General features: G+C 38.2%; 1 protein-coding gene and 1 long non-coding RNA gene across 5 annotated transcripts in view; one reads left to right on the top strand and one right to left on the bottom strand.

Annotated features, from left to right (window-relative positions):
* The window catches only part of LOC140635950 (uncharacterized), a 46,972-nt gene extending 27,449 nt beyond the window's left edge, over positions 1 to 19,523 (bottom strand). For 2 of the 4 annotated variants that reach the window (XR_012033302.1, XR_012033300.1), the window contains exons 1-2: positions 19,337 to 19,523; positions 85 to 196 (exon numbers count right to left, since the gene is read on the bottom strand). This is a non-coding gene — a long non-coding RNA (uncharacterized lncRNA). Of the gene's footprint in view, positions 1 to 84; positions 197 to 16,503; positions 18,676 to 19,336 lie in introns of those variants that run through there. The other 2 variants (XR_012033301.1, XR_012033299.1) reach the window with 1 other exon arrangement.
* Positions 1 to 26,510, top strand: part of CRB1 (crumbs cell polarity complex component 1) — a 213,444-nt gene that overhangs the window by 11,650 nt on the left and 175,284 nt on the right. The gene's annotated exons all lie outside the window — the stretch shown is intronic.

Consider the following 26,510-nt stretch of genomic DNA (forward strand, 5'->3'; position numbering starts at 1 on the left):
CCCATAGTTCTGGAGGCTAGAAGTTTGAAATCAAGGTGTCAGCAGAGCCATGCTCTCTCTGAAACTCTTGCATAAAATACTCACTTGCCACTTCCTCATCGTGGTGGTTGGTCTTCAGGCCTTGGCATTCCTGTGTTTGGAGTTGCATCACTTCAATCTCTAATTACTTGGTGTTCTCCCATTGTCTGTATCTCTTCTTCTTATAAGAACATCAGTCATAAAAAAAAAAAAAAGACATTAGTCGCATTGGATTAGGACCCATTCTTCTAACATCACCTTAACTTGGTTATGTCTACAAAGACCTTATTTACAAGTAAAGTCATAATCATAGGTACTAGGAGTTAGGACTTCAACATATCTTCTTGGGAGACATAATTCAAACTTTAATATCTACTCTGAAAAAGAAAAAAATAATATCTACTCTGAATAAAGCTGATATAAGATGAAAGTGTTTGATTAATACCTCTTTTATTGAGTAAAATTACCTTCAGATGCAAATTGAATTATAAAAGGATTTTTAAAGCATGGTAAGTGGCCAATACGGTATGTTCCCATTTTGCTCCTATTTTTCAGCTTTCTTTACACTATCTCCACCTTTAAATGTTCAACCATCTGGTTTGAATTGAGTGCTCAGAAATTTTCTCCACATAGATTTACCTTATGAAATTAAGTTAGAGACTGATTAATATAGAGAGTTGGCATTAGAATTGGGTATAAATTGGGTTAGAATTGAGTTAGGATTGGGTTTCCATATTTTCTTGGGACAAATGGCTTAGCTCTCTACCTAAATACATGTTCATCACTTTAACTTGCTTTTCTTTCAGAAATTATATTTGTTAGGATGCCAAAGGATTACTATGACTTTCATTATCAATTCAAAACACTTGATTATAAATTACTTTACTATGCATGCATTATTTTTGTGTTTATTAATATGCCATTCTTTATTTTCCCCTAATGATTTTTTTTGCCATAACAGTGAGATTAAAGAAGGAAAGTAACTCAGTCATCTAGCACTAGATCCCATTCTTGATATTGTTAATACTTCTTAATCAATCTTCTAGAATTTCTTTCCCCATTTAATAAAAAAGCAGTGATTATTCCAAAGTTTTATTTATTTTTTTTTAATTTTTATTTATTTATGATAGTCACAGAGAGAGAGAGGCAGAGACACAGGCAGAGGGAGAAGCAGGCTCCATGCACCCGGAGCCCGATGTGGGATTCAATCCCGGGTCTCCAGGATCACGCCCTGGGCCAAAGGCAGGCGCCAAACCGCTGTGCCACCCAGGGATCCCTATTCCAAAGTTTTATAGCAGTATGTTAAGTATGTTGTCATATATTCTCCAGCTTTTCCCTTATTCAAGGGAATTCAAGCCAATAATAACAGTAAGAGACACAGAATGAGAAAAGACACTGTGGTGGGAATGGGCATGACTATGTAGAGCTGAATGGTTTTGGCTGCAACATAAAGTTTCTTGGATCCAGAGGAAATCAAGTTAGGATTAGTTGTCTCTAGCCTCAAGATAGGATAATTAATAAATATTAAAAGTTTTTTATTCAATCGCTTTATTTATTCCACAAATGTTGACTAAGTTCATATGGCTGATGCTGTTCTATGCTCTGAGGTTGCAGTAGTCAACAAAGAGACCATAATCCCTGCTGTCTTAAAGTTTATATTTTAATGGGGTAAGAAAGACAAAAACCAAATAAATAAGCACAATATGTAATTGTGAGCTGGCAATAATGCTTTGGAGAAAAGCAAAGGTGAGAGACAGCAGATGAGATGTGAGGATATCTGGGTGAAAAATATTTTGGCAAAGAAAATAGCACGTACAAAGAATGCGAGGCAGGAATGTGCCTATAGAGTTTGAGACATTGCAAGGTGTTTAACATAGCTAGAGTGCATTAAGCAAAATAGAGCAAAGTAGTAGGAGAGGTGTCAGCAGTTTTATTATGTGCTATTCTTACAGTGATCCTACACGGTAGCTATTATGAAGCCAATTAAGACAGCTAAGGCCAAGATAGCTTATGTAAAATATTTAAAACACAGTTATGAGGTGATAAAATTAAGATTTAAACTCAGGTCTGTCAGGTTCTAAGCCTCATACTAGCTCACAAAAGCCTAAAGGTAAACACTCAGGAATTTCACATGTCTGTTATTAAACCACCCTAGCTTGCAATGGTGGAAGTAATTGCATCACAGAAATTTTGGCAAACACAACAAATCAGGAGGGTTTTTTTTTTTTAAATGATTCCTAGATAACTAAATATCTATTTCACCTTTAAAACTTTTCCAAATTAAAAATGTTTACAGTTTCAACTACTATCTCACTCTTACGACTAATTTCTGTAGAGGCAGGAATTGCTCATCTGTAACCTAGATTAATCCCACTGTAGTCTTTTGGCTCTTTACATAATTGTCCTGATAATTCCTAATGAATAATTCTTTTCTCTAAATTCAAATTCTTTGACCCTTTAAAATAAGTCTACTTTAGGCAAATTAGTGAGAGCAGGCGGCTAATGAGGTTGCGTTTATGGTTCAATCTCAGGACAGTTCAATCTGCTTCACGCAGAGACCAACTCTATTCAACAAGTAATGGTCTGTCCAGCTGGTCTCAGATTTGTAGTTTTGAGCACAAGGAAAGAGACTGAAAACAATTTTTCGCAAATTGAATATCACTATTAGAAAAAAACCAACTGTGAGTTAGCAACAATAAGTAGATGAATTATTGTGATTTTTTTTATCTTTCTGTAATTTTAGCTATCTTTCCTTCTAAGTATAGTTGAAGAGCAATTATTTATATTCATCATCAATTTTTAAATACATAAAGTCAGGGCATTCAGATTCAAGCCCTGGTTCATCATTAGTCACTGTCCGTAAACGCTTCACTTAAGCTCAAAGGTCTCCAATTTTCCCACTTGTAAAATGAGGGTATTAGATTATATAATTACCAAGTTTCCTTTGAGATCTACATTTTACAGTCCCATGATTTTTTTAAATAATTGAAACATAGAGTTTTATAAGTAAAGGGTATTTTTAGTAATCTCATCCAGTATGAACTACCTTTCACTACATTATGTTGCAACAATAAACAAACTCAACATTTGAGTGGCTTAAAACAACAAAGGTTTATATTGTGTTTCCATAGCACAGTTTGACTGCAACTCTGCTTTATGTCTTCTTCATGCAGGGACACAAGTGGAAGGGACGGTTCCTTTCCAGAAAATGGTGTTTTTATGGCAGAGGGAAAAGAACCACGTAAAGGCTCTTAAATCTTTAGCTTATATGTGACTTACATTACTTTGGCTCACATTTCATTGTCCAAAGCAGGTCACATGGCTAAGCCTGAGGTCACTGGACAAGGGATGTATTAAGACAAGAAATATTTGAAACAAATAATATAGTCTACTCCATTTTTTCTCTTGTTTCCAAGTTCCAGGAAGATATTTCTAAACAAATATATTTAAGTAACCAAGAATATTAAAAATGAATAATAAAATGAATGAAAATTTAAATGACAATGACAGTTCAACAAATATTTATTAAGCAGATAATATGAGTAGGGTATTGACTATAGAAAAGACCAGTATTCTCTGGGCATATCCATACTATAGTGGAGCAGACAGATGTGTAAGGGCTGTTCACACATCATCCAAGAGATAATCACACTTCGAGATATTGCCAGATGTTTGTGCATTGATCTGGGCATTCTTTCCAGATGTAGAGAGAAAATTTAGTCCAAGAAGGTCAAACTAGTATTGTGATATGAAGAAATGTTTTCTGAAAGGAAATATACTCAAACTTGCTTTGAAATCATTGGTTCTAATAAAATTATACTTTGGTGATGATTTCAACTCAAATCGAGGGAATAGCATATCCAGATTGTATATTAGAAATTCCTATTTCTCTTCATCTTCATTTTTTTTCAAGATTTTATTTATTTATTTGAGAGAGAGAACACACAAGAGAGCTTGAGTGGGGAAGGAGATGGGGAAGGGTAGAGGGAGAAGGAGAAGTAGGCTCTGTACTGTGCAGGGAGCCCAACGTGGGGCTCAATCCCAAAACTCCGGGATCATGACCTGAGCCAAAGGGAGAGGCTTAACTGACTGAGCCACCCAGGTGCCCCTTGATCTTCATTTCTTTTTTTTTTTTTAAGATTTTATTTATTCACTCATGAGAGACAGAGAGAGGCAGAGACCCAGGCAGAGGGAGAAGCAGGCTCCACGCAGGGAGCCTGACGTGGGACTCGATCCTGAGTCTCCAGGATCACAAGCTGGGCCAAAGGTGGCGCTAAACCACTGAGCCACTGGGGCTGCCCCTTGGATCTTCATTTCATTTATCATTAGAAGCTTGAAAGGGAAAACTGTTTCTCCCTCTACTCACTCACACCCAATACTTCATACTTCTGGCTACCAAATGTGTGGGTTTTCCCAGTTTTTTGTGGATACCAACTGAGAGCCCTATAATTCAGTTCAATTCTGACACTGTTTACCTGGAGTCAGTGCAAACCCCACAGGTTAAGGGCTCTGACCTATGACACCACCCACCCCTACCTTCCCCACTTCATATACCAATTGCAAGCCCAGGTTGTCACTCATGCTTCTGACAGACTGACTATAAGTTAGAGGTTCCCACAACCACTTTCTCAGACTTGATAATTTGCTAGAGTGGTTTACAGAACTCAGAAAAAAAAAGCAGTTTACTTACCAGACTACAGACTTATTAAAAAAGGATACAGCTCTGAAACAGTTAGGAGATGCATAGGACAAGGCATGGAAGATGGAAAAGGGTGCAGAGTTTTTGTGCCCTTGTCAGGAACCTCCAAGCATTCACCAACCCAGAAGCTCTCCAAACCCCTTCAGTTAGGGTTTTTTAATCAAAGCTTCATTACATAGCCATGATTGATTAAGTCATTGACTATGATGATTAACTCAACCTCCAGCTTTTTGCCCCTCCCCAGAGATCAGATGATGGGGCTGAAAGTTCCAGCCACCTAATTACATGGTTGGTCCCCCAGACAACCAGCCCCCATCCTGTGGCTATTTGAGGCTTTCCAAAAGTCCACTATTTAACAAATGCTGTTGTGCTTAAAGGGCTCACTATGATTAACACTTCTTTCACCTTTATCACTCAGCAACTATTTCAGCAAATATGGACAAAAGACCAAATATTATAAAAAATTATGCTCCAATGGCTCTTAGGAAATTACAAGAGTTTTAGGAGCTATGTACCAGGAACTGTGGAGGAGGATTTATATCACAATATCACATAACCTCTACCAGGGGTTGGTAAAAAGAAGAAGAAGAGGGAGGAGGAGGAGGAGGAAGAGGAGGAGGAGGAGGAGGAGAAGGAGGAGCAGGAGGAGGAGAAGAAGAAGAAGTAGCAGCAGCAGCAAAGCTTTACATTTTAGGTATCCATGCTTAAAAATTGCATCAAACGCACTAAGAAGCTACTGTTAAAATATAAACTGAGGCAAATTACACATTTTAAGTGTATTTGAGCAAAATAAACAAACAAACAAAAAAACCCTATTCAAATCAGGTAGTGCCAAATGAGAAATGGCTGGGAGCACCCTGATAGGAGCTAGGGAAGGGCTGCTACAGAGAACAGGTGGAAGCAAAGTAAGACAATTATTTGATTGGCCAATGCTTCAGCTGTTGCCTTTATTTAGGGAAGCCTTATCCGCTGTTTGTGATTTGGTTGTCCTTAGGTTTTGATTTCTTCACCTTGACTCGCTACAGGTATAGGTCTTGGTTTGTTGATGCAGGCTTGCTAAGGCATTTGGGCCACCTCAGTGTAATGGGCTCCATGTTTAATTAATACTTTCTGGACTAAAGACTTAAGTTTCTTCAATCTGCCTGTTATATTACTGACTCTACATTTTCTCCTAAGCTAATCATAAAATAATTAAAGATATATTTCTCTCCATAAACAATTATAGAAATAAATAGAAATTTTCTTCTCCTAACTAACATCATTATATCTAATTTATTTTTCCTCCTGACTCCCTTTATGCAGCCCTCTATGGAGCACTGAAAACAGGATATGTGTGCTATTTAATTTTCTGCTTCGCTGCAGCAGCTAGCTGACTAGCTGTTGGAGCTCCTTGAAGTTTTGAACCAAACCCTTGAACTAAGGCAAAGTTGCTCTTTCTCTAGGCTTGGAGGAGCAAGAAGAGATGCAAATGTGTTCATAAAGAGGGACTCAGTGTCAAAAGCAGAAGCAACCCAATAAGCCAGACTCTTTTATACTCCTATTCCTTGTGTTTGGATCTAATCTCCAGGATCTTATTTATTTTTAAATTAGGGGAATCCATGACTCATACTTTCCTTGGATGTCAAATACAACTAAAGTTTGTTACCTGTCTTCTCTATGTTGGGCATTGTAAAGAGTAGTTTACATAATTTTCTCATTTAATACGAAGCTTGTAATAAAGGAAATTATTCTCATTTTGCCTAGAAATCTAAGACTTAGGGAGGAAAAAGTAAAACCATTCACCAAATAGTTCATTCAAATATCTAAAATCTTTTTTTGGGGCAGCCTGGGTGGCTCAGCGGTTTAGCGCTGCCTTCAGCCCCGGGCGTGATTCTGGAGGCCTGGGATCGAGTCCCACATCTGGCTCCCCGCAGGAGCCTGCTTCTCCCTCTGCCTGTGTCTCTGCCTCTCTCTCTCTCTCTCTGTGTCTCATGAATAAATAAATAAAATCTTTAAAATAAAAAAAAATAATAAAATCTTTTTTTGTTCAATGAACTTTTCAATATAGCCATATCACACATTCAGAATTTGAAAAACACTGATTCCAGTAGTCACAAGACTTTTTAAGCATTGGACCATTTAAAACATTTGGTCCCCCAGAATTATATAGCATTTATATAGATATGGTTAGAGAGTTCTGCCTTCAGACTTTTGGTTTTATGAAGGAAAACATCAATGTAAATATAATTAGCAGTTGTATTTCAGAAAACATAATCAAGAGAGGGAGATGCAAGGGGAAGATGATCAATAAAGCCTGTAAATTGGTTCCACCTATGAATAATGAGCTACTGCTTAAGTCATGAAAAAGAAAAGTATTAAATTAAAATTATTTATTGTGTATTTATTGATGTGAAATGTTGGGATCTGAGAGCATACAGTCAAGAAAGAATTCCTGAGCCATCCTTAATGCAAGAAAGGTAGCTCTATAAAAACAGGAGGACAAGGGACGCCTGGGTGACTCAGTGGTTGAGCGTCTGCCTTTAGTTCAGGGCGTGATCCCAGAGTCCTGGGATCAAGTTCTGCATCAGGCTCCCCGCAGGGGAGTTGAGGCTACTTGTTGATGGGCTGTAAGTTGTAAGGACATTTAATTTTTTCTACATTTCTTTTGCCTTTGTTCTCCGCATCATTCATCACCAGTGCATGCGCTACAAGTATAAGTTCAAATATCAACATGCTGTATATCCTTGAAGGGAAATTTGTTGTGAGAATGATGATAGAAATTTCAAAGAACCATAACTTGGGGAATAAATAGGCTTAAAAAAATTCCAAATAATCATCCTGACCATGTATGCTACCAGGCATGTTTCTCTAAGGCATTTTCCTTTACCCTAAGAGGCATTTTTTTACTCTAATATTGGAACTGCTTAGAGCACAGATTGTCATAAAGATAGATCTCATTAGTTCTTCGGGTCAGTTATAGTCCCTACCATCAATATATCTTCATTTTTAAATGAAGGGTAGTTTTCATGTTCTTTGTCTTGCAAATATTTCACTGAATTTTCTTATTTGACTCTATTTATGGTTTTGCTATTTTATGGAATATATTAACCATGTTTTGTAAACTATATTAGTGAGGTCTTGTGTAAAGTTTTACACAATTTAATGTGTAAAATAAACACATGAGGCATGATTTAATGGTGAATTTTTATGGGTTCCAAGTCCAAATGTTATAATCCTGAGTAGGACCCCCAGAAATCAGTTGGTTGTTGTTGTTGATGTTGTTTTAAACAAGCCCTACATGATTCTGATGCATGTTATTTACAGACCAGACTTGAAAAGACATTAATCCATAGTTTAATGAAATAGGAGTTGGGAGATTATTGATTCTCAAAGTGTGGCAAAGGCTGGTGACCATTGGGGAAGTGATGTGAGATGAGGGAGTGTGTGTGGGGTCCATGTAGGAACAGGCTTTAAACGCTATAATGAAGTGTTATCTTCTTGTCAGAGTTGCTCAAATGTTTTCACATCAGGGCCCACAGAGAAAGGGTAATATATGTTTACCACACTTGTCCACACTGTCAGGACTGTTGACATCCAAGGATGGCCATTGGTGCCTCCTGCAGCTCTGGCACTCCTGTAACCTACTCTCTGCACACATATTGGGGAGTGCCACTAAAGAAGATGGGAAGACACTGAAGGGCTCTAAACAGGAGTGCTAAATGCTCAGCCTTGGCCACAGTGACAATGTACTAAGGAAGGGCAAGGCTGTAGGTAGAGAGGCCTCACACAAAATGATAGGGACCTGAAACAGCGTGGTCATAGCAAAGAGATATTTAGGGGGAAATCAGCTTAACATCTGATGAGAAATGAGTGAGAGGGAAAGAGGGCATAGTGAATGATGATTTCCAAGCTTCTAAATCTTAAAAAAGTATGACATTATCTCAAATAGTAAATTCAGGGAAGAACTCAGGGTAAATACCTACAGTTGAAATTTTTATTTTGACATATAATGCGGACATTCAGGGGAGGATGTCCATTAGGCAGAGATATCTTTCCAAAGTTCAAAGAAGATACCTAATAGGAGATGAAGATTTAAGTTCTCATTTGTGAATCACTGAGCCCATACTGTAGACTATTTACCATGATAGGAACAGAAAAAGTCTAGAGAGAAAGTCTATAAAACTTTTTTTACATTATGGATCAAAGTCTTAAATATGAATATTCAACGTAATGACCCAGTAACTCTTCTAGGAAGATAATAATTGAAATAAGGTAAAGATTAACATGCCAAGGTAGCCATAACACATGTATATATAATGAGAAACTAGAAATAGCTCTAATGAAATCAATCAGACACATTTGTACTAAGAAAGTATTTGAAACATAAATTGTGTTGCTTTATGCTCTAGTATCTGGAGTTACTTTCAAAGATAGAAACACAATCCAGTAAACAAAATTAAATTAAAGCAATTTAAATATTTTGAAACACAGAAATACAGAATAAAATGCATAGGAAAAAAACTTTAAAAAATTACTTTCTTTCCATTTTTTTCATCTCTCACCATTTCCCCAGGTCCAATTTCTCAGCCTTCCCAAAGATCCTTCCTCTTGAGGCCCTCATAGGTTCTCCCCCTGTTTTTCCTCTTTGAAACAAATCTCAACCCTTTCTTATATAAGTCCCCTGTCTTGGATTCTCAAATCCCATTTCTCTCTTTCCCCATTATATTAATTTTGCATCATAAAAACCCAGGGATAAAGCTGACAAGGATAAAACAATTTATAGAAATTGGAGGAGGAGTAGGGAAGATGAGCAGATAAGTCCAAATTTACTCTAGAGGGCAAGGAAAAGGGGAAAGAATGTCAACACTTACTCAAAAGTTAACTTTTGTCTCCCCAAAATTTTAAGTGAAAAAAATATGTAATGGCAAATTATATGTCATGTACAACATATATGTAATATAAAAAATAGGCAGACAAAAAATCTCTAGTAATCATAAAATATAATATTTATACTAAATTTTATTTAAAAATCATACAGATATTCTAGCAATAAATTATAAGTCACAGAGCTCCTGCTAAGAGGGACTATTTATAGACAAAAGTATTAAGTAAATATTTCCTGTTCTTAAGATGCTGAAAATATATGCTTATTAGAGAGAAATCAGTTTTGAAAATATGTAAGAAATGAGAAATAGTTTATTTCAATCATAAGCTGTATGACCTTGACCTGTTTTACTTAAATTCTATATTTTCTCATCTGCAAAATGGAAACGATGATTATTTCTAATTGCACTGGAGTATTGTGAGGATTAAATAATGTATGTGTGACACCCATTCTGCTTTACCAGGAATTGTCGTCTTAACTTCAGTTGGACAGTCAAACTCAAGATTCACAGTAGGCTACATCAAGCCCTAAGATTGGTTATCTTTGAGAAAGTTTGCAGGATAAGCATGATGGCACATGTACCAACAACATAGCAGTGGTCTCATGATCCCTAGGCACAGCTTTGAATGTTCCAATCATTCTGCACACTGGGTGTGTGTAGTCACAAGGAACAAAGTTGGCTGGAAACTACTTCAGATCAGGGAAGCCCTCAGCTCTGAGGTCCTTTCAGCTTTTATATTGAATTGTATGCATATAAATGTTTAGTCTAATCTCCTTGGGTTTATGAGGATAACCTCCACACTGCAGGGCAGCTCCATTTCACTAGTTCCCAATCACTCATTAAACAGACTTGACAATGAGTTTCAAGTGCTTGGTCCAGTACACAGGACTTTCATTCATCTTGTATCCGTCATAGGTAATTTATAACCATTCCTGAGTTGCTGCTGCAAGATGAAAGGTCAAACCTTCAGGCATGCCTGACTCTAGGGAAAGGCCAAAGAAACAGCTGTTCACCCTTCCTTTCCTGTAGGTAAATGCTGAGACCCATAGTAAACAAATAAAAATCTTACAAACATTGCATTTGTCTTTCAAAAGCTGGTAGATCAAGGGTTCATTATAATACTATACTTGTTTTAGAAAGAGAACAAGGGAATCCACTGCTTGGTTGGAACCTTTTCCTCATTGATAGTTTTTTGAAAGATCATTGCTAAAAGCACTGGTTCTCCCTGGGCCTCTATCACAATCCTTTCACTTTTGATAAAATTTAAACTTATTCTGTCCTTCAAATAGTATTGTGCTGCCAGCTAATGATTATCATAGAAGACTTTAAAAATTCATTGTCAGAGATTGAGGGATGATGACAAGCTGTGGTTTTGAGTGGGTTGCTGAAATAGGATGGGGATGAAGGCCACTCAAGTGTGAGGTAGTCATTAAACTGTGAAGGATTGTTCCCATCCGCACTGAAGTCCCTCTGGGGTAGAAAGTTACTAGATGGTAGTTGGGATAATTGTTTGGAGGGAGTGAAAAGGAGAAGCTCCATCTGCCCCAAGGGCATGGACTTCTAAGAAGACTATGCAAGATAATGATAGCTAAACTACTTTTAATAATAAATGGCCATGAATTTGGGGGTCAGAGAGTAAAAAAAAGGGGGGGGGGAACCATGGAAAAAATGGAGGGTGAAAGAAGAGATGGGTGAACTTGGCAGAATGTTGATACTTCCAGAGAAAAAGAGCCAGTGAAACATTCCTCTCAGGGATGTACAAGGGACTAGGGACAAAAATGTCAAATTCTCAATTTTTAACTCATCTGTATTACTGCATTTTAAAGCCTCTCTGTGTCTCCAAAACTTTGTGAGATTTTATTACTTTTATAGCCTTGGAAAGTGGAATGACGAATAATGGTGAAATTGAGCTATAAATAAATGTGGCATGACTTAGGTTTGCCTCTCTGCTAAGGCCACTGTGATGGAAACAAGAGTTTTTTGAGCGATCATAGTTCAGAAGCTTGAGGTGGTGACTGAGAGCAAAGTGAGGAGTAGCTCATGGTGGTAAAACATTCTGTGCACAAGTGGGCACAGATGCATGACTCAGGAGACAAAGCTTCTCCCATTTTCACTGCAGTAAGGTCATGCCAGGGGACACAAGCTGATTAAATAATGAGGAGAATCATCTAGATAGAATTAAGACTTTCTCAATAAATTATAATTTTTAAAAAATATTTTTTATTTATTTGAGGGAGAGAGAAAGAGAAGCACAAGCAGGGAGAGAGGCAGGAAAAGGGAGAAGCAGGTTCCCTGCCAGTCAAGGAGCCTGACAATGGGGCTCAATCCTAGCACCCTGGGATCATGACCTGAGCCAAAGGCAGACACACTCCACTGATTGAGCCACACAGTCATAAATTGTAATTTTTATGATTACTAATTTAATTTTCTGAATTAGAGGAGAATATTTTTTATATATATAAAGTTTTCTTGGATCTGTGTGTACTTCTAGGACTTCTAACCCAGCACTAGATTTTCGTTAGAATTAATCTTAAGTGTTTTGTTAGGATTTTGTTTTGTTAGAAGCAATGTTTACTGTTACAATAGGTTATTAGTGCTTAAAGACCACTAGAAACCTTGGATGACCTCTTAACGCATCATTCAGCCTTGTAAAGAAATCACTGACACAGTTCTCATTTTCTGTGTTATAATTTTTTTTTCTGTGTTATAATTTATAAGTATTTTGTTTATATCTATAATTTGAAGCAAAGCCATATGGTCATCAAAAATTATTAAAATTTGATTTGATTATTTAAGCATGTGAATAATTTTCTCTGGTTCAAGGGTAAAAGGAAAACTACTTTGAATTCTACTAATTCTCTTCATAGAGTATTGGACATTTATGGATAAAAATTCATAAATATCAGAAAATTCTCAAAGTAAACTTAGGTTGATAGATTGGTTCATTCCGTAATATTTATATGCTCCTGGAATTCTAAAAATTCATATTGTATCACATTGTACCCACATTCACAGTTCACAGGACAAGTAAAATGAATTTCTGTACTAGAGTCTGAATAAGTAGCAGCTAATTAATAAATTAAATAATGTATTATATGTTATATTTTAGAATCAGAAAGGCAGAAATTGATAATAAAGAGGCTGAATTTGATAAACTCCAAATTGGGAAGATGCCACAGGTGGTTCTAGCCCATGGAACTACAAAATATCTCCATCCTACTAGATCTATATCCTAATAGAGCCAAATAGTCTGCTGTAGTACCTGAAATTTTCTACTCAGAGTTTGCTGCTTTTGTTAGGTAAGACTCCACAGAAGGTTCACTTATTAAATGGCAATTCTACATTAATCCATCAAGTCACCAACATAGATTAACTTTGAGGGGTGCCTGGATGGCTCAGTGGTTGAGTCTCTGCCTTCGGCTCAGGTCATGATGTCGAGTCCCACATTGGGCTCCTCACAGGGAGCCTGCTTCTCTCTCTGCCTATGTCTCTGCCTCTGTCTGTGTCTCTCATGAATAAATGAATAAAATCTTTAAAAAAAAGAAGCCCATAGATTTACTTTCAATTTGTTAACTTAGAGACTTGAAGCAAGAAGACCTAATGTGATCAACCATGGAAGAGTTTAGAAAAGATTTTAAGCCTGTGAAATTGGTTACAGTGGCCCCTCTAATGGTGATTCTGATTGATCCCAGTGCAGAGTGGGTACATGTACTTCTTACTGTGAGAAACAGGGGTTCTGAAGAAAGATGTTGGAAGCAATAACAAGGCAACATTCACTCATGCTCACTTGTCGCTTGCCTGGAAAAAGGAATCCTTCTACTCACGAAAGAGAAAGAAATATAACTAATAGAATCTGTTTACCTGGAATTGCCTTCCTTCTTAGCTATACGAACTTAGGGAGAAATGAGCAAGAAATCCATTGCTCTAGAAGGTTGTAGTCTGAAGGGCACTTCTACTTCTGAGCAAATGGAGTAGCAGGGACCAGAATTACCCTCCTATCTGAAGCAATAGAGAAATGGACAGAATATATGAAACTATGGTTTTCAAGACGTGGGCTATTAGGACAGTCTTCCCCAAGTACTGGGAAACAAACCAAGAGTGCCCTACCATTGCTCGAGCTTACCATGTTGACAGAGTTTCCAGGCAACAGTATAGGAAGAGGACACTGAATTGAAGGGGCAAAGTTGACTGTTTGAGGACACCCAGAGAGAAAGAGTTCACAGTACAGAGGACTGGCAGAGATTTCCGCACAGACACAGAATACCAAAGAGCTGCGGAAGCTGCCCCTTGAGTATTCAGCTGAGATCTGGTGAGCTTATACATGTGACAAAGCTACCAGACCTGGGAAAGGATATGACTTGAAATGATTAGAGGTTATAGTGCCAGCACTTACAGAGGGCCGACAGCAGTACCTGTCCTTACTGGGCAGACCAGATAACCTCATGATTTACAGGACATCAGGTAGAGTAAACAGAGGGTCCTACTCAGTATTGGTGAATAATTAGCTCTAGACTCAGCCTACTCTTTTTCTAAAAAAAAAAAAAGATTTTATTTATTTATTCATGAGTGACAGAGAGGCAGAGACATAGGCAGAATCTCCCCTCCTCTCTCTGTGGGGAGCCTGATGGGGACTCGATTCCAGGACCCCGGGATCATGACCTGAGCCAAAGGCAGACGCTCAACCACTGAGCCACCCAGGTGCCTCTAGAGTCAGCCTACTCTTGTCTTGTTTAACAAATGTTGAAAGTAAGTAGGAAACAGATCAAACTATTTCCAAATAACTTAACTGTATCCCAGAACAAACCCCAAGAATATTTATAGGAACATAAAAAATAACCAGCACCTGACAATGTAAAATTCAACAACCAAATGAAAAAGGCATGCAAAAAATAGGAAAATAAGACCCAAATGAGGATAAAAATCCATTAAAACTTATCACAAATTGACACAGAAGTTGGGACTATCAGATAAGGATATTCAAACAGTTACTATAACTGTATTTCAGATGTTTAAAAAAGTTAAGTAGAAATATGATAGATATAAAAAAAGATGCAAATCAAACTTAGATGAAAACAGCAATATGTGAGATGAAAAGGACATTGGATAGGATTCATGACAAATTAGACATTGAACGGAAGATTAGTGAAATGAAGACACAGCAATAGAGACTGTTTTAAAGTTAAACACGCAGAGAAATGAGGTGTAAAACCAAAACAGAGCAAAATAAACATGCAACAATAACAACAAAAACCCTACCAAAAACAAAGCAAATGAACCACAGAATTTCAAGAGGCCTGATATACATGTAACTGGAGTCCTTGACCAAGGAGATAAGGAGAAAAAATATTTGAAGAAATAATGGGCCAACTTCTCCAGGGGATAAACAAATAAAAAAAAAAAAAAAAAAAAAAAGAGAGAGAAAACAACAACAAAAAACCCTGAAAGTACTCAATAACACCTTCCCCCGCAAAAACAAGAACTCCCCAAACACACTCCAAGCATAAAGAAAACCAGGCAAAAACACATCATAATCAAATTGCTCCAAATAAATGGCACAGAGACAATCTTAAAGGCAGCCAAGGGAAAAAAAGACATAGGTCATACAGATGAACAAAGACAAGAGTGAGAGCATTTCCTTCTGGGTAGATATACAGCTGGTGCAGCATCTCATGGCAGGTTGATTATATTATACTTTTCATATGGAGAAGTGATTCATTACACTAAAATAGACAATTATTCTGCATTTAGATTTGTTTCTTCTACTGACCACAGTTACCAAAGCAACACAATCCATAGACTCCTAAATGCTATAATCACATCATGCTATTCCATAGAAAATCGTTTCTGTCTTTTCCTATCACTCTCCTTCCTATCACATATTGGGAATATTGTTGGTGTTTAATATTATAGTTTAGTTCATAGGTTATAAAATGTCAGGAGAACATTTTGACAAGACGTGGGAAGAAATGCAGTAGGCATCCCTAAGATGGCCCACAATGATCTCCTCGACCCCACCCATGGTATTCATACCCTTGTGAGACTCTTTCTCCTTGAGTATGGACCGAACCTAGTGTACAAGTAATGCCATGTCTCTTCTGATATTAGATCATAAAAAGCTGTGGCTTCCACCTTCCATGCTTACTCTTGTTCTCTTGTGTGCTTGCTCCGAGGGAAGCTCACTGTCATATTGTGATCTTTCCTATGGAGAGGATCACGTGGCAAAGAATGGCCCAAGGCTAATAGCCCATGAGGACCTGAGGCCCTCAATGCAAAAATGTAAGGAACTAAACTCTACCCCGTTGACTTTGGAAGCAGATTGTTCCCTTGTTAAGCCTCCAGATGAGACTGCATGGCAGACCCAGCCAACAGGGGGACTGGGGCCACATGTGGACTCACGCACCATGAGTCAGGGCTGAGCTGTGTCTAGATTTCTGACACACAGAAACTACACGTCAGTAGATGCTTGATGTTTTAAGCTACTAAGGTTTGAGAGTGATTTGTTAGACAACAATAGATAAATACTACACTTGGAGATCCAGGAATTGGAGAATGTTGTGTCAAAAATGCAGAAATAGGAAAATTAAAACCACGCAAATCAATGAAGAGCATCCAGTGAGAGTTTATGACCTATGAGAACAGTTCATGGACAGGGAGCTTTTACATTTAAAGGCGATAGGAATCTCAAAGGTGTGCTATTACAAGAAGGCTTCTGAAGTGAAAATGAGGATGTTGTTTAACCTTTACAATGATTGATTATTGCAGGGGGAGTTTCCAGGATGCAGGCGATTGGTTAAAAACGGTAATTTTATACCATTTTTAGAAAGATAACTTAATTTTCTTGTATGATTACCAAAGACATTTAAAAGGAACATCCTGAGTTTCACTTGTTTTGCAGAATGAGTTAAATTAAGTTTTACTTACCTGGTTTTCTTGTTTGGGCATTTCCAAGGCTGGTCTCCATTTCATATCTAACATCTATGAATGATGAGCATATGGCGGGAGAGGGTTCTGGTGTTTTCTCTTTTAAGAGGAAGGGTTTTAGTATATTAGATGGGAGTCAACTGTTTTATTTTTCTTTTTGGAGTTTACTTATGGAGCAATGGTGCATGTTGATAACTGGCAGGTATGCATTGAATGGCATAATTTTTCCTATCCAATAATTTTTTAAAAAACCGTTTTTATATTTAGGCAATTTCCAACTTTGTTTTCTCTTTTCAAGATCAAAGTCAGACTTCTCGATGACCAGAACACAGGCAGGAGATCTAGATTTTGCCAAACAGACAGACGTGCGTGAAACTTGGATCTGGAAGAAGGCAGGGGAGGTGGTGGCTCTGCCCAGTGGAACTGGCATAATAATATCCAGACAAGCAGGATGATAGAACTGTCTGTTTTTCCTCAAAGGCAAGTTGGTGAAATTCCAGCTTCTGGTATAAAAGTTAACTGAGGCCAAGCTGCGGTGGCCATGGAGTTCCCCTTAGAGAAGTCATTGTGGTAGGACTGCCATTTTTCCTGGCTGCCCACTTCAGAGTCAAGATGTCTGGCTTTCAAGTGAGGCCCTGGGCTATCCAGTATTCTTTCATAAAATTCTTTTTTGTTTAAAATACTCAGAGAGGATTCTGTGGTTGGCAACTAAAATCATTTTTCTGATAGATTATAATTTATTGACTGGCCCATTATTTTCCCAGGGATGTGTCATTATCCTTCTACATATGTATATATGGACATATGTATATATAATTCTAGATGAAGACTTTTCATGGTTCCATTCTTCTTTTACCTACCCCTGTACCAATACCATATCATATTAATTATTAGAAATCTTTAGAATGCTTTACCTATCCATTTCTAAGATTACTGAGCTAAAAAACTTCTACATGATTGGCAAAGGATATAGAAAATTATTTTCATAATTTCATCTACTTTTGGTCGTTCTAAGCTTTGTTTTATGTGCATATAAGTTCATGATTCTTGCATCTTTCTGGTGACTTGCCTCACTCATAATTATTCCTTTTTATTCCTAATAACGTATATTCTATAAAGTCTGTTGGGTATTAATTTAGCTATACAGATTTTATTTTGGTTTATAATTTTTCTGGAGTGACCTTTTTTATCCTTTTACTTCAACCTTTCTGTATCACCACAGTTTAGGGCAATTTCTTGTCCATGAACGACAGCTAAATTTTGTTTTTATACTTCATTTGAAAATTTTAATCATTTTAAGTGGTGATTTTTTTAGTTCATTTACATGTATCGTGATTATTAATAATTTAAATTTGTTTCTATCATCGTGTTTTGTGCTTTCGGCTTACCATGCTTTTTCATAGTCTGATTGCCTTCCTCCTCCTTTCTATGTCACTCACTCGTTCTTCCACCTCGTTAACCCTCGTCCTTAGGACTTCTAGTTTGGATTGCATCTCATTCAATTGATTTTTAATTTCTGCCTGATTAGCTCTAAATTCTGCAGTCATGAAGTCTCTTGAGTCCTTTATGCTTTTTTCTAGAGCCACCAGTAGCTGTATAATAGTGCTTCTGATTTGGCTTTCTGACATTGAATTGTAATCCAGATTTTGTAACTCTGTGGGAGAGAGGACTGTTTCTGATCCTTTCTTTTGAGGTGAGGTTTTCCTTCTAGTCATTTTGCTCAGTGCAGAGTGGCCAAAAGCAAGTTTTGGGAAAAGGAGAAAAAGAGAGGAGAGAAAGAAGGAAAGAAAAAAGAAAGAGAATAAAAGGAAGAAAAAAAAGAAGAAAAAGAGAAAGAAAAAGAAAGGAGAAAAAAAGGGGGTGGGGGAAGGAAACAAATCAAAAAGCAAAACAAAACAAAACAAAACAAAAAGAACCACGGGGGAGTATCTTCTGATTCTGTGTACTTTAAGTCCCTTGACTTCCCCTGGAACTGGTCCATCTAGCTGGTCTTCTGGGGGAGGGGCCTGTTGTGCTGATTTTCAGGTGTTAGCAGTTGGGGGAGCTGCTCTGCCCCCGCCTGGTGCAGGGCTCAGGGGGGTTGTTTACCCCGTGAGGCCCCAGGAGCAACAGCCCTAGTGGCGGGGCAGCTCTGCAGCCCTGGATTCAGCTCCGGCAGGAACTCCGGAGCTCTCCGTCTGCAGGGCCTGGAGGCTCCGGGGCGGGGCCGCTGATCTGCTCAGCTCGGGGCAGGAGCGTCCTTGGGGTCCTGGGCCCTCCCGGCCTCTGCCTGTCCCGGGGAGGGGGAGGGGGGGAGGCCGGATCCTGGGCTGTGTCCCGGCGCCCTGTGCTCCGGGGCCTGCGCGGTTGGATTCGCGCTCCCGCCCCGCAGCCCCCTCCGCGGAGCCGCCGCCCGAACCCCCCCGCCCCCGCCCCCCCGCCAGCTGCTCCTGGAACCGCGCAGCCCCCTCCGCACGGAGCCTCTTCCTCTGCCCGAGCCCCTCCGAGCTGCTCCCGCCCCGCAGCCCCCTCCGCGGAGCCGCCCCCGAGCCCCTCCGAGCTGCTCCAGGTCCCGCCGTGCGCGCTGCAGCCCTTAGGGAGCTCGGCGCACTCTCCTGGGCGCGCAGTTGCTGTTACTGTCCCCGGGAGCCCGAGGGCATCCTCGCCCTCCTGGGTCCTGCTCCAACTCCCTGGGAGCCCCTTTCCTCCCGGGAAGGTTGGTGCAGCTCCTGCTCCTCCGGGACGGGGCTCTCCTGTGCTGGGGACACTCGCCCCGGCCTCAGCCCGGCTCCTTGCGGGGCCCCTCCCCCTCGGAGGCCTTTGTTTCTTTACTTCTTTTTCCCCGTCTTCCTACCTTGATAGACGCGCGAACTCTTCTCACTGGAGCATTCCAGCTGGTCTCTCTTTAAATCTCAGGCCAAGCAATGAGATTTAAAGGTGTATTTCTTTTGGTCTTCTAACAGTGTGTTGAGGTGGCTGTTATTAATATTATTTTACACGTGTAAAAACAGAGGCCCAGAAGAGCTAAGGGTCTGGCTATAGTCACACAGCAAGTTAAGAATAGTCTCCTTCCTCCTCCTTTCATGCACTATTTTGGCTTGATGCAATTTTCTTTATTCCCTGCCTCCACCTCCTGATTTGACAATATTATTTTGTCTTCTTTCAGTGTCATTCTTATAAATTTAACAGGCACAATCTGATTTTTTAAAATATAAAGGGAGGGGTGCCTGGGTGGCTCAGTCAGTTCATTGACTCACTCTTGATTTCGGCTCAGGTTCTGATCTCAGGGTTGTAGAATCGGGCTCCACGCTCAGTTCTGCTTCTGTCTCTCTTCTCCTTCTGCCCCTTCTTCACTCATGAGTGTGTGTGCACTTGCACGCACTCTGTCTCTCAAATAAATCTTTTTAAAAAGTCTAAAGATAAAAAATACCCCTGCACTCCTATTGAATGAGTGTCTTATTAGTTTACTTTTGACCATGCTGTGCACATATTTATTGTGTTACTGTGTATTTTCCTTGCATCTCCTTGTTTTGTACTCATAAATGCATTAGTGTATGTTTAATAATGTCTTTGCCTGTAAGCTTTTAACATATTATCTTTTCCATCCAATTTCAATTTTTCTCTTTCTTAAGTATATGTCTTAGTCTTCTGTAGTACTGTCAATAAGTTGGAAATGTCCTCCTGAAAAATCATTATTTTCTCCTTAACTCTTGAATGATATCTTATCTTTGAAGATAGTACATCCTGTCTTCAGGCAGTTATTGTTTCTGTGGAGACTTGTGATCGCAGCCTAACCTTGGTTCCTGTGTTGGTGTCTCTGTTTTCCCTCTGGTTGCTTAATAAATCTCGTCATCTTCTGTATTTGTGATGTGCCTTGGTTGGGAATTTACTTTGATTTATTTTATTTCATTTATCATGCTCGAGACTTTTTGAGCTTTATTTTTTCTGAAGCTTCACAACTCTCATGGGTTTTGAGGAATCTGAGACTTTTATCACCTGAGTATTATCACTTTCCCAATCTCTCTCTTCTGTGTACCCTTTTTAGAAGATTATGGAGCTTTCTCTTCTATTCTTGTTATCTGTTAACCTTGCTAACAGATATCCTGTTTTTCTCTTCAGCTGTATTTAATTTCTTGAGTTTTAAATGGCTACATTAATAGTTATTTTTATTCAGTTATATAAATAAGTTGTTTGTTAGTCTATTATCTCAAGGATTGGGGTTTAGTCCCCTGTTTATTGCTTCTGTTAACTCATTGCTTTTGTTTCCCTTTATGACTTGTGTGATTTTTTTTATTGTTATATTTTCTTTGAGAGTTTTCTTTAAAATTTTTATTTATTCTAGGAGAACATTTTGTGATTAGAATTATGAGAGCTTCCCTCTGAATACTTTTTTATTTGCTTTTGCCAAGAATCTAAGTGTACCATTGGTTCAGGAACAGTTTTAATGTTCTTGTGTATGTGTGTATATATGTCTGTGTATGTGCACATGTGTAGGAGAGGAGGACCTCAGGTCACATGCACACTGTAAATGGGATGGATGCAAAATCTCACGGTTTTGGTTCCCTGGAGGTCTGATGTACAAAGACGAGGCAGTCATTAGCTTCATGGTTGCTCTCCCATACCCTCGATGGTGGGAAGATTATTTGTTAGGCCCTCTTTTCACTGAACGCCTTAGTTTCAAATCCCCCAGTTCCTTTCATGGACATAAAAAAACAAGCTCCTGATATACAAGATCCACACTCCCCTCTTCACTTTCTTGCCTGTTGATGAACACCCACACGGTGTTGATAGACATAATTATCCTGCTGATTTGTAACTCTTTCTTTGTGTTACCTGGTGATCTCTCTTTCACTTATACATTTGTCTTATTGGATTTGGTATTCCTGAGTATTTGTAATGGGGGAATTGTAGGTTTATATACATTGTCATCTTGCTAAAAATGAATGTTAATTATCTATTCATTAAAGTAAAACTATCTGTTGAAATGGCAGGTTGTTACTGTTTCTTGTGCCTGGCTCCTGGTAGTAAATGTAAATGCATTTTTTAATTGTAATGGGTTCTTATCAAGACAGAAGCTTTCTTTAAAATAAATATCTTTCAGAATCAGAGATGAAACTAAATACACCAGCAACATCGATCATCTCTATTTTTATATATGCCAGTATCAAAATTGGCTACTTCTGTAAGTTTGCATTCAGTAGGTTTTATTTTATTTATTTTAATTATATAGTTTATTTATTGGGGATCATTCTTCTTGCAGACATTCTTCACATAATCATTTGCCTTTTATTGTAATTAAATGATTTTTTTCTTTTTTTGTATATTTTCCTATTGGAGTTCGATTTGCCAACATACAGTATAACACCCAGTGCTCATCCTATCAAGTGTCCCCCTCAGTGCCCATCACCCAGTCACCCCATCCCTCCACCCACCTCCCCTTCCACTACCCCTAGTTCATTTCTCAGAGTTAGGAGTCTCTCATGTTTTAAGTAAAAGTAATAATTTCCAGAACCAGAATCACTTAACATCTTAAGCAGTAATAACTAATACTTAAATATATGTACAAGATAATTCATTTCTTGAACAATGTATACTCTTTAAAAACTCCATTTGAATGGGATTGTTAATAACAAAAAATTAAAATATGTAAGAGGGTGGACATGTATGTCTTTTTTTTCCATTCTAATGAATTAAGTTTCACTTTTTAAAAAGATTTTATTTATTTATTTGAGAGTGAGAGAGCGTATGAGCAGGGCGGGGAGGAACAGAGGGAGAGGGAGATGCAGACACTCCAGTGAGCAGAGAGCCCACCACACGTGGGTGATCCCAGGACCCTGGGATCATGACGTGGGTGAAAGGCAGACTCTTAGTTGACTGAGCCACCCAGGCTCCCCGGGGGTCTTACTTTTCTATCACTTGGGCTAACAATCATAAGACACTTTCCAAGTACTTTATTGTAGCTTTTCATTATATTAGGGAATTTAGTATTAATAAGTTACCATTAATAACTATAATCATTATTTATTTCAATTAATATTAATAAATAAAATTCTTTTCCCAATATTACCTGATTTTATTTTTTTAAGTTAATATTCTTGATTATTGCAAATATCTCACACTCAAAATAACCTTAAATGATATGGTAAAATCCCATCTGATTGACATTTATAACAGTTCAATCATTAAAAATATATAACATTGTTGGATATTGATTCATGTTATTATATTTCTATAGTAAAAGGAGAATTAGCCAGAGATTTTATATCTATTTCAAGAGGCCTCACTTATTGGTTTTTCCTGTTCCTTCCCAGACTCATTAGTGCTAAATTCCCAGACAGCTGGTCTTTATCATTTAAATTTTAAATTATATATATTGCATTATTTAGATATTGTATTTAATAATATGCATATAATACACGCATGCATATGTAATATTGCAAGTTTCCTTATTTACCACTCTCTCTTTCTAATCTTCTCCTGGGAGATGTGTGTTAGATCAAGACCTCAGACTACTTTACTTGAGTATTCGGGTGGGGGGTAATTTTTTCATAAATGGTATGAGTGATATCTTCTTAATTCTTATAAAACTACAAACACTTTTCAACCTACTGGCAGGGTATAAAATTCTTGATTTTAGTCTTTTGCAGTTGTCTGTAGATGCTATTCTCTTGACTTCTAGCTTCTAGTCAGTCCAGAGTTTGTGTGAATGTGATTCTGGATGCTGTCATCTGGGTACTGAATATTTCAGTCTAATAGGACCAAAGCTAGAAGTCAAAGTAATGTATTAAATCCCAAGAGGCAGGTAAGAACATGGATCAGATGCAAAAGTAAGGACAGCTGAGAGCGTTCTGGATGTCTAGGTTAGAGCAGTTAAACCTGGAGAAGTCATTTGGGTCTGAAGGAAGTGTTTTGTTATAGGACAGAGATATATGAGGATACAGAATTTTTGAGCCAAAGTCTGGGACCAGACACTCAAGGACTTTATGATCTCAGTGGGTTTGTGTCTCATCAGGCTGCATTTCGTGGGTTGTATTTCACTGACAATGGAATGGCTCCATCGCAAGCCTTCATATCTGTGGCACTGCAACATTTCCTACCTGCTATATATTTCAGTAGCTTTAATTTAGTCACCCTCCCTTCTTCCACCCACATGATTAAGATTTGTTAATGGAAATATTTGTCAGACAGCATGAGATGGTGAATTAGATTTCCTTTTAAGTGTGACACATGGCTGAGGAACTAATCTCATTTCTCTGTGAGACCTGGTGTACCTAGGATGACCCTAATAATGTACTGTATCTTCATAAAGACAAAAGCCAGGCATATTGTAAAGTGTGGCATCACAGAGCTGGAAGGGAACTTCTGTTGTTTCTGCCTGCTGGTTCTAAGATGACATCTGAAACTTTTGGAGATTTTTGGTTTTCTCTTCAGGCAAGACAAACTATATTCTTTCATGAATGCATTTTATGGGAATAATGGGGCTTTGAGATTATGAACACCAGACTAGAAAGTCTGAGCTCTAGAACTGACTGAAATATAAAATACAAATTGCTTAATCTTCTAGGATTGTTTTTTCCATTTGCAAAACAGAGGTGTAAGTAATGTCTATAGCTGTAGTTAAAAGAAACATTTTTTTATCATAGAAGACAAGAGCAGAGTCTTTAAAGCCAGGCTACAGGGGGTGAGTCCTGCCTCCACCACTTATCAGATGTTTGGCTTGAGAAAATTACCTTTCCACACCTCAGTTTTTTCATCTGTAAAATAGGAATCATAACTATACTTACACAAAACAGCTTTTATAAAGCTAAATTGACATCATAAGAGTAAGTGATTTAAGATAGTGCTGAATAGTGCCTGGCACGTTGTACTCAAAGTGATTTACTATTGAGACTCCATTTAGCTGATATTGGAACCTCAGACTTTCAGGAACTGGTTTCTCCTGGTAACCAAGTCTCTCTGCATTGATTGATTGATTTGATTTGTTGTTCATTTCTAATAGCTTAGTTTGGTTCCATTAATTTCGTCTCCCCAACACCTGGATTTTCTCATTTTAGTATCTAGTTTCTCTGTGATTGGGTGGCTGAACTCCGTAGCGTGATTCTCTACCGTGAGCACTTGGGCCATCTAAAATGTTTCAGTTACTTACCACAATCTCAACTATGTTCTTTATTTGAAACTTACCCAACAGTCTTCCTATTCAAACTGTGTTTATTTTTCTCTTTTAAATGATTTTCTTAATGTTTATCATCTGATCCTATGTCCCTTTCTAGACTAAGGTTATACTGGTTATGCTGTTACACAGCTATGAGATGTCTTTGGAAGTTAGAGTCTATAAGATTTGATGATTAATTGAGTGTGTTGGTAAAGGAGAGGTAAGAGTCAAAAATGACACTCAAGATTCTAACTTGGTCAATTGTGTGGCCAGTGCATCCATCAACTTTCCAGCTGAGATTTTGAATATAGCAGGAGGAGAAATGTTGGGTGGGAAATGCAGGGATAGGTGTTGGTCAGGAGTGTTCTCATTTTTGTAAATTGAATTAACATGGAAGTGTCGAATAGGATGTTCAATCCACAAGCTTCAAGCTAAAGAAGGAGAGGGGTGCCCTAAGATTCAGATTTGGGAGACATTAACCTATACATAACAAGTGAAGACAGGATGCTTGAGAATTGCATAGGCAGAGAGAGCAGACAGGAGGAAAAGAAGAGGGCCCTTGAGAAATATTCATTTTAAGTGATAGATGAAGAAAAGAAAAGAATTCACAAAAGAGCCCACAGGGCTTATAGGGATTCAGAGAGACATCAGATAAATGTGGAATTAGGAAACACTGGAAGTGGGAACTTTGAAGAAGGAGAGACCAGAGAATTCGAATGCCAGGAATTCAAGTAATGACTCCAAGTGACCTTGGCTTCAGTAGGTTCTTGGAGGGGTGAGGATAGGAGTCAGAGGGCAGTTGACTGGGTACTGAGTAAAACCTAAGTAAGAATCATTCGTGGGCATAGACAACTGTTTTGAGAGGTTGGCTGTGAAGAGAGAAAGACATACTATAGTAGCCATAGGGAAATGAAGGCTTGATAAAGAGGGTTATATTACGTATTTTACTTCTTTGTCAAGTATTAAAGTAATTTTCTGGAAAGCAGTTTGAGAAATATTCATTTTAATTCATTCAAATTTTAATTTTAATAGTTTGACACTAGTTTGTAAATTTGACAATGGTATCATCTATGAGCCAGGAATCCCACTCCCAGGAATATATGCCAAAGGAAGAATCTTCAATGTGTATGTGCATGGGAAATATGTATAAAAATGTTCATACAGTATTTTTCCTAACAGCAAAAAGAATCTTGAAAAAATCTGTTGACCAGAAAAGGAATAAACATACAAATATAATGACCAGAGAATATTGAAACGAGTGAACTACTGTTATACGCAACTACATGCACAAATCTTTTTTTTTAAAGATTTTTTATTTATTTATTCATGATAGTCACAGAGAGAGAGAAAGAGAGAGGGAGAGGCAGAGACACAGGCAGAGGGAGAAGCAGGCTCCATGCAGGGAGCCTGACGTGGGATTCGATCCCGGGTCTCCAGGATCGCGCCCTGGGCCAAAGGCAGGCGCCAAACCGCTGTGCCACCCAGGGATCCCTACATGCAGAAATCTTAAAGGAATAAATAAACTTGTATAAATATAACGACCAGAGAATATTGAACTACATGCACAAATCTTAAAAATCCAATATTCAATAAAAGAAGAATGACTCCACAGACTATATGAAAGAGTTATGAAGGTCAAAATATACCAAAAAAACCCAAGTGAAATAAAGGCCTAAAAAGGGCTTAAATCATGCATGTTGAAGGCAAAAGTGGCCAATGTTGAGTTAAATGTTGAGTCAAGTCTGTGTCTGTTGGTCTGTCCCTGACTAATTGACAGAATAAAAAATTCAGGAGAAGTTGGGCAGAGAAGTGACCACATGTCACAGGCCGCAGTAAAAAAGTCTAAGACAAGAGCTCATGGCAGAAAGTGGAGGTG

This window comes from Canis lupus, chromosome 6, assembly GCF_048164855.1.
Source record: "Canis lupus baileyi chromosome 6, mCanLup2.hap1, whole genome shotgun sequence".
Lineage (NCBI taxonomy): Eukaryota > Metazoa > Chordata > Mammalia > Carnivora > Canidae > Canis > Canis lupus.